Here is a 9,918-nt window from a genome sequence, read left to right as displayed (position 1 = left end):
GAAGAAAATATCCTGATGAAAAAAACTGGTTATTTCAGTTGTATTAATTTCTCCACTCCGCCTGTCTGCCTCACTTTTTATTTGTCTTGACTTGAGGTATCACTAGTAAAGTGCAACATTGTATCAAATTAATAAACTGTGTCCAGCATGAAGTTGTCGCTAGCGAACTTGTAACATTGTATCAACTAGCCTATTGAGCTTGGGACAGACAGCTGTTTTTGTGCAGGGGAAAAATCTTCACGTCTTTTATGACGTTTCCACTGGATGTATGGGATCGGTATATCACCGAGGTAAAGAAGGTTTTCTATTAGACATTCAACAGACAATCTCCATTAAATCTCTTGTTCACAATGACTTTTGCATTGACTGCCGTAGAAACATCAAAACAAGTGCTAATTACTCTAAAAAGGTCTGGCCTACTTTTACAATCTTTGAATTGCATAACAAGTCAAGTGTTGATTTGATAAAATAATGATATCATATAGAAATGGATTTAAATCTTTTGTTCACACTAACATCTGCATTGATTGTGATAGAAACATCGAAAAAAACGTGCTAATTATTCTACAAAGCCCTGGCCTACTTTTACAACCTTTGGTTTCATAAAAAGTCACGCTTTGATTTGATAGAAATAATAAAATCATATAAAAATGCATTTAAGTCTCTTTTTATACATTTTTCATTGATTGTCATTTTTCTGGCTGCATCACTGCTTGGTATGGCAACTGCTCGGTATCCGACCGCAAGGCGCTACAGAGAGTAATGCGTACGGCCCAGTACATCACTGGGGTCAAACTCCCTGCCATCCAGGACCTCTATACCAGGTGGGCCCTAAAAATGGTCAGACTTTAGCCACCCAAGTCATAGACTGTTCTCTCTACTACGGCAAATGGAACCAGAGCGCTAAGTCTGGGAGCAAAAGGCTTATGAACAGCTTCTACCCCCAACCCATAAGACTGCTAAATAGTTAACCAAATAGCTACTAGAACTATCTGCATTGACCCGTTTACTCTTTTTGACTCTATACACACACACACACACTGGACTTTACCCCCCCCCCCCCCCACACACACACACACACACACACACACACACACACACACACACACACACACACACACACACACTGCTGCTACTGTCTATTATACAGTTGAAGTCGGAAGTTTACACACACCTTAGCCAAATACATTTAAACTCAGTTTCACAATTTGTGATATTTAATCCTAGTAAAAATTCCCTGTCTTAGGTCAGTTAGGATCACCACTTTATTTTAAGAATGTGAAATGTCAGAATAATAGTACAGAGAATGATTTATTAACATTTTTATTTCTTTAATCACATTCCCAGTGGGTCAGAAGTTTACGTACACTCAATTAGTATTTGGTAGCATTGCCTTTAAACTGTTTAACTTGGGTCAAACGTTTCGGGTAGTCTTCCACAAGCTTCCCACAATAAGTTGGGTGAATTTTGGCCCATTTCTTCTGACAGAGCTGGTGTAACTGAGTCAGGTTTGTAGGCCTCCTTGCTCGCACACGCTTTTTCAGTTCTGCCCACACATTTTCTATAGGTTTGAGGTCAGGGCTTTGTGATGGCCACTCCAATACCTTGACTTTGTTGTCCTTTAGCCATTTTGCCACAACTTTGGAACTATGCTTCGGGTCATTGTCCATTTGGAAGACCCATTTGCGACCAAGCTTTAACTTCCTGACTGATGTCTTGAGATGTTGCTTCAATATATCCACATAATTTTCCTGCCTCATGATGCCATCTATTTTGTGAAGTGCACCTCCTGCAGCAAAGCACCCCCACAACATGATGCTGCCACCCCCATGCTTCACGGTTGGGATGTTGTTCTTCGGCTTGCAAGCCTCCTCCTTTTTCCTCCAAACATAACGATTATCATTATGGCCAAACATTTCTATTTTTGTTTCAGCAGACCAGAGAACATTTCTCCAAAAAGTACGATCATTGTCCCCATGTGCAGTTGCAAACCGTAGTCTGGCTTTTTTATGGCTGTTTTGGAGCAGTGGCTTCTTCCTTGATGAGTGGCCTTTCAGGTTATGTTGATATAGGACTCGTTTTACTGTGGATATACATACTTTTGTACCTGTTTCCTCCAGCATCTTCACAAGGTCGTTTGCTGTTGTTCTGGGATTGATTTGCACTTTTCACACCAAAGTGCATTCATCTCCAGGAGACAGAACGCGTCTCCTTCCTGAGCGGTATGACAGCTGCCTGGTCCCATGGTGTTTATACTTGCGTACTATTGTTTGTACAGATGAACGTGGTACCTTCAGGCATTTGGAAATTGCTCCCAAGGATGAACCAGACTTGTGGAGGTCTACACATTTTTTTATGAGTTCTTGACTGATTTCTTTTGATTTTCCCATGATGTCAAGCAAAGAAGCACTGAGTTTGAAGGTAGGCCTTGAAATATATCCACAGGTACACCTCCAATTGACTCAAATGTTGTCAATTAGCCTATCAGAAGCTTCTAAAGCCATGACATAATTTTCTGGAATTTTCCAAGCTGTTTAAAGGCACAGTCAACTTAGTGTATGTAAACTTCTGACCCACTGGAATTGTGATAAAGTAAATTATAAGTGAAATAATCTGTAAACAATTGTTGGAAAAATTACTTGTGTCATGCACAAAGTAGATGTCCTAACCGACTTGCCAAAACTATAGTTTGTTAACAAGAAATTTGAGGAGTGGTTGAAAAACAAGTTTTAATGACTCCAACCTAAGTGTATGTAAACTTCCAACTTCAACTGTATATCCTGCTGCCTAGTCACTTTATCCCTACCTATATGTTCATATCTACCTGAATTTCTTCGTACCCCTGCACATGGACTCAAGTATATAGCCAAGCTATCATTGCTCATTGTGTATTTATTCCTCATGTTGCTGTTATTACTATGTACTTTCAAAATGTTTATTGTATTCCGCATTGTTGGGAAGGGCTTGTAAATAAGCATTTCACTGTTAGTTTACACCTGTTGTTTACGAAGCATGTGCCAATTACAATTTGATTTTGATGATCATATGAAATTTTATTTCGTACTTATCCATATGTAACATAATATGTAGTGAAATATGTCTATACTAGATATTGGTGGAACCAGATGTTTGTGCTGGTTAAACACTGACTTGAACTATAGACTGAAAGGAACATGAGACGGATTTCCAGTTTAATAGTGTTTATCAGTCATTCGTTGCATTACGTCAGTTGGCAGGGGTTACAAAGATACAGCAGTTGGCAAATATCACAGAAATACACAAGGGAAAACAACAAGATCATAGTTTATAGACTCGTGGCAAACATAGGAGTTAACAGTTGCAAAGTTGTCATGCACTAACGTGTTTTATTACTCTTTGTTATAGGGCAGGAATATGACCCTTGATTTGAAAAGATAAATGTCTCCTCTTCCATAGTCCACAGAGAGAAATTGACAATTATTTTTACAGCATCAGAACCTCAAAGTAACAAATTAATTCAGTAGTTTAACATCTTCCAAGAACAGCTATTCATATACAGTATGTAGCAGAAAAGTAATTAATGAGAACACCAATTCATAAACTGTAAAAGTCCCACAAATCCTCCATTATGAAATGGGCCCCTGCCCACAAGCGAGTAGCAACATACTGGGCCATGACAGACGGAAAGGGGACAGGGGAGACTTGATCGCATACCGGCGTGGATGAAACCATGACATACCCAGTACTTACAGTACAGTATCTATATATAGCTGGGCTCAGGGTTTGCATTTAGACCATCATTTTGGCACTGGGTTTCCGTTGCATGACTTAACAGATTTCATGTTCCAAGCAGCACATCAGAATCATTAGTACAGCAAACATCATTAACAGTCCTCACATCAACCAAACCCCATTACAGATACCCTGGTCCAGTGCAACTTGTAGCATGTGGGATACAGCAATTTCAACTTATCCAAATTAATCTTGACTTCTGCAGCTTGTTCTGAGTGAGCTTCAACGTGGCAGCCAGGTGGAGGTCTTCAGGGTTGTGGTGTTATGTTGGCAGGAACAGGTAACTCACTCAGTGTTGTCTCCATAAGTACTATGGAACAAAACAGTGGTCAGGGTACTGGACAGACGAGGGGACCTATACATCATGTAATTATGTACATCAATAATTGCACACCATTGTGCTCAGTAATTACACACCATTTGAAAGAACGACCTGGCTCTCCGTATTTTGCCAGTCTGTGACCCGCTAGCACCACCCTTTGATCAGAGGAGATGGGGAATGGTTCAACCTCAGAGTTACACACAGGGATACTTTATTGACATACATGGAAAGTAGAATGGTAGTGGTTCTGTAGCAGGAGAAAATAGAGGCAATGAATATTCACATACCAAATGAATACACCAGGGCAAGAATGCACAGATACAGAACCTTACAGGATAGAGCAGAAACAAATGGTAAGGAACTGAATAAAACTAAAAGCTAATATTGAACTGAACAACCAGCAGTAATATACACATATACAATTTTCCTCCCTCTACTTACTTTATACACCAACACCATCTCAGTTGTGTTGGGCAGGGAAGATGTGTAGGAGCTTGATGCTCTCGCTGAAGCTGCTTGAAAAAGACAGAGGGGGTGGCAGATATTGGAGATCTGGAACCCAAGATGACTGCCTGTGATTGGCTGACCCCACGGTGTGATAAGACACCTGGCAACCTGGTCCCTAGCAACCAATCGGTTTGGTTAGGGCCAGACGTGGGAAGGGCTGTGAGATGGTGTGCTAAGAGTCACCAGCAGGTAATTCTGTAACACCATTTGTAAAGCCGAAATTGGTATGGCGGTGATGGCTAGCGTCAGTTTGTTTAAATAATTTGGATTTAGAAACGTTAAACTATGATAATCCATGAAAAATGGATTGAGAATAAAGGATTTTAATGCATTTATATACGATTTGATTATTGCTATCAAATCAACACATACATTTTTATACAAATCAAATGTTGTAAAAGTAAGCCAGACCTTTTTAGAATAATTTGTACTGGTTTTGATGTTTCTATTACAACCAATGAAAAAGTTATTGTGAACAAAAGATGAAAATGCTTTTTTATATGATTTCATAATTTTTATCAAATCAAAAGGTTATAAAAGTAGGCCAGACCTTTTTAGAATAATTAGCACTTGTTAGCCAAATTTATTGCGAACAAGAGATTTAACAGCGAATGGCTGTTGAATGTCTGATATAAAACCTACTTTACCTCGGTCATCAGATCATATTTTGCTCTTTCAGGCTTGGTGATTATCAAGGCCGGAAGAGTGTTGGAAATATTTTTCAAATACTGTGAGGAACTATTAGCCTATTATTCGCAATGGACGTTAAAAAAAAACATTGTTGATTTACTTGGTGAGGTGAAGAAAAATGTCTGAGAAGCTTATTAGGGGTGGTTGTGGTGAGATATCAGACATGAACAAATGGGCACTTTCCTACATTTGCGCGTAGCAGGCCAGGTACTTCTATGCATGCTCAGATGTGCGAGCTACATGATCAGTACAGAGAAACCAGACAGACACATACATGCTCACTGCTCACATGTAGACCTCCAAACAAAAGACAATTTAAAAAATTGATCACTTGTAAATGATGGTTATGAAATAAACCAAAACCTCAAGTGTAGAAGGCTGTGAACTCTGCAAACAACGTTTCCACTCTGAGATTGAGAACAGTAAATGACTGTAATTAATATATGCATTAACAGAAATTAATTTAACCAAATGACAAGGACTAACGGTACATTAGGCTACTACTGGTGACACATACTGAATGTAGAAAATATTAGGAATACCTGCTCTTTCGTGACATACCTGACCAGGTGAATCCAGGTGAAAGATGTGATCCCTTATTGATGTCACTTGGTAAATCCACTTCAATCAGTGTAGATGAAGTGGAGAAGACAGGTTAAAGAAGGATTTTAAACCTTGAGACAATTGAGACATGGATTGCATGTGTGCCATTTAGAGGTTGAATGGGCAAGACAAAAGATTTAAGCATCTTGGAACAGTGAATGCTATTAGGTGCCAGGCGCACCGGTTTGAGTGTATTGAGAACTGCAACACTGCTGGGTTTTTCAACCTCAACAGATTCCTGTGTGTATCAAGAATGGTCCACCACCCAAAGGACATCCAGCCAACTTGACACAACTGTGGGAAGCATTGGAATCATCATCGGCCAGCATCCCTGTGGAATGCTTTCAACACCTTGTAGTCCATGCTCTGACGAGGCTGTTCTGAAGGCAAAATGGGTGCAACTCAATATTAGGAAGGTGTTCCTAATGTTTTGTAGACTCAGTGTATGTGTTATGTTTATCTCGTGAAACCAATAGTTGCGGTAAAGTGCCTTGGAAACGCATGGGGGAAAGATACCAAATCTCCACATTGCCCCCCAGAAAAATGGGCCTATTAGGGGCTATTGTTAATATGTGTATTTCATACTATGTTAAGGTACAAATCTGAGTATAATGTCAACCCCAATACATGCAGTGGTGGAAAAAGTACCGAAAGTAAAAGTGAAAGTCACCCAGTAAAATACTACTTGAGTAAAAGTCTAAAAGTATTTGGTTTTAAATATTCTTAAGTATCAAAAGTAAAAGTACAATTATGAATAATTTCAAATTCCTTATATTAAGCAAACCAGACAGCACAATTTTCTAGATTTTTTTATTTACATCTAGCCTGAGGCACTCTCCAACACTCAGACATCATTTACAAACTAAGCATGTGTGTTAAGTGAATCCACCAGATCAAAGGCAGTAGGGATGACCAGCGATTTTCTATTGATAAGTGCGTAAATTTGAAAATTTTCCTGTCCTGCTAAGCATTCAAAATGTAACTTTTGTGTGTCAGGGAAAATGTACAGTGCATTCAGAAAGTATTCAGACCCCTTTCCACATTTTGTTACGTTACAGCCTTATTCTAAAATCTATTAAATAGTCCCCCCCCCCCCCCTCTTCAATGTACACACATAATGACAAAGCAAAAACAGGTTTTTGGACATTTTTGCAAATGTATTAAAACTTCAAAACTGAAACATCTAATTTACATAAATATTCAGACCCTTTACTCAGTACTTTGTTGAAGCACCGTTGGCAGCGATTACAACCTAGAGTCCTCTTGGGTATGACGCTACAAGCTTAGCACACCTTCATTTGGGGAGTTTCTCCCATTCTTCTCTGCAGATCCTCTCAAGCTTTTGTCAGGTTGGAAGGGGAGAGCCGCTGCACAGCTATTTTCAGGTCTCTCCAGAGATGTTTGATCGGGTTAAAGTCCAGGCTCTGGCTTGGCCACTCAAGGACATTCCAGAGACTTGCCCGGAAGCCACTCTTGCGTTGTCTTAGCGTGTACTTAGGGTAGTTGCCCCTGTTGGAAGGTGAACCTTCACCCCAGTCTGAGGTCCTGAGCGCTGGTTGTCATCAAGGATCTCTTTGTACTTCACTCCGTTCATCTTTCCCCTGATCCTGACTAGTCTCCAAGTCCCTGCCGCTGATAAACATCCCCACAGCATGATGCTGCCACCACCATGCTTCACCGTAGGGATGGTGCCAGGTTTTCTAGACAGGCCCCCTTGGCTAAAAATGGACCAGCCCATCTGGCAGCCCAAAACGCCAGATGGCCAGTCCGCCCCTGGATAATTGTACTGCAGTTATGGGCTCCTAGATTGGTTCCTCTAGCTATTATTTTGACAAGATACCAGTTCACGCGGTACTAAACGCCCAGGGAAAACTGGCACCGTCAAAGGGAGCAGTCCAATCATCAAAGGCAGGTATGCAAGACATGCATGGCATGGGAGGATTAAAGAAGTCAGCCGTTGTCGATCTGTTTCTGAATGTCACAATTTAGCCCTTAGCAAAAGAATTGTGGTCTGAAGTGAAGATGCAAAACAATTACAGACTACATCATTTAGTTACCAATATTCCAGCCCATTTTGAACACAAACAGGCCTGTTTTTTGGTTTAAGTCACCATTCCATTAAATGTGATAGCCTAGCCTTCTGTACGCCGTGATGTGTTGTGCTGATCTTTCTTTTGATGTGTAGTGTAACTTACACTCTTTGTTTGTGTTCTGGAAGGTGTATCCCCACAGCGCAGACAGAACGCCGGGTGACCAGTCCACAGGAAATGCTGCTGCCAAGGCATAAGAAAACACCCCCTCTGCCAGTGCCAAGACTGTGCAACCACCAAGGAAAAGTACTGCTCTGTATTACTCATTCTTACAATCGAAATGAGTCAAATGGGCAATTTACCTTTGTCTTACTTCCATTGCAACAATGTAAAGAAGATCTGATTTGAATGTCCTCATACACCTAGGCCCTAATCCTAAATTGAGATCTGTGTGCATAATGCTTGTGTAGTAGAAGTGAAACTCGCAGGTTGGCTGAGGTACATTGGTGACGTCATACCTTCCCTAAGATCTTAAAAGCTACTGTCGCTCAAGGCGTGATAGCCAAAAGAGCAATAGAATATAGTCTATCACGGTTGCATTATGTGTTGTTATGCAGAAGATTGGTGGCTTGTGTCCCGCCTGTGGCAGAACAGAATGCACTCTATTTATTAAACATGATTTATGAGAAAGCCAGTGGACACATTAACTTGGGCCTAAATTACACAATTGTCTCTTCGTAAACCCAAGGGAGTCTGATGTGGTCAAAGGAAGTGATGCAACTCACTCAAGTGGAAGCTTGAAAACAATCCCTCATTGTTTTCTGCAGGCACCACCCAAGGCACACTCGCGACATACCATAGAGCAGGATTCATAGTTTTGACAACTGTTGCCATACTACTTTAGTTAACAAATTAACAATTATTTCTGGAGCCCTCTGATGATATTCATGAAGTTATATGAAACACATACCTTGTATGTATTCTAAATTTCAATTCAATACCACTTAATACTTAAAAAAAAAAAAAATGTAACAAATCAACTTCTAAACATTTCCAAACCATATATAAACACACAGGCCTATGTGAGATATTATGATAACAGAAAGGTCAAGGTCACCTTATTGAACAGCACAAAGGAACCGAATACTCCAGGTAAAATAAATATTTGGGCTGTACAGCTAGGATTAGGCTGTAAAGTCGACTGTACAATCTTATGTATACTGTGGTCATGCTCTATTGTCTGCACGGGTGTTGTTGTGTTAGTTTATGGCTTTGTGGTTTTGCTCTTGTTATTGTAACAGACAATGTGTTCTCAATAATGTACCTGGTTACAAAGGCAATGAAGAAATACATCTTGACATACAAAGAAAATACAATAAGCCTGCACTGAGGCTAAACTATACCGTACACACTATTTCATATTTATATATTTGAATAATAAAGACTTGTTTTTCCTAACTGTATGCATGTTTATTGTTGATATAGAGCCGACTCTAGAGGAGCCACTCAAGGCCTGCTGGCCAGGTGAGAGCGGGGCCGGAGACAGAAGGGAAAACAGAACTACGAAGACCTTATGGATCATTTACATTTTAGCAGACACTCTTAGCCAGAGAAACTTACAGGAGCAATTTGTCACGACTTCGACCGAGGCAGGCTCTCCTTCCCGTTCGGGTGGCGTTCGGCGGTCGTCGTCACCGGCCTATTAGCTGCCACTGATCCTTTTCTCCCCCTCCCTATGTGTTTATTGGGTGCACCTGTTTTGTATGAGGGTGTAATTAGTTGGGCTTATTTAGTCAGCCGGCCCGCACGTTTCTTTGTGCGGGATTGTTTGTATGTAAGTGTGGTGTGGGTTTTGTGCTTCACGTTTACTGGACTGTGTTCATTCCCCCCGTGTCTGGGGTAGTTTAAAGTGGACACCCAGTGTGTTAGTAGGGTGGCCTAGTTTGTCTGTGTTCATTAAAGAACATTTGTATTTGCACCTGCTGCTCCTGCGCT

This window comes from Salvelinus alpinus, chromosome 3, assembly GCF_045679555.1.
Source record: "Salvelinus alpinus chromosome 3, SLU_Salpinus.1, whole genome shotgun sequence".
Taxonomy (NCBI): Eukaryota; Metazoa; Chordata; class Actinopteri; order Salmoniformes; family Salmonidae; genus Salvelinus; species Salvelinus alpinus.
This window is presented reverse-complemented; position numbering follows the sequence as displayed.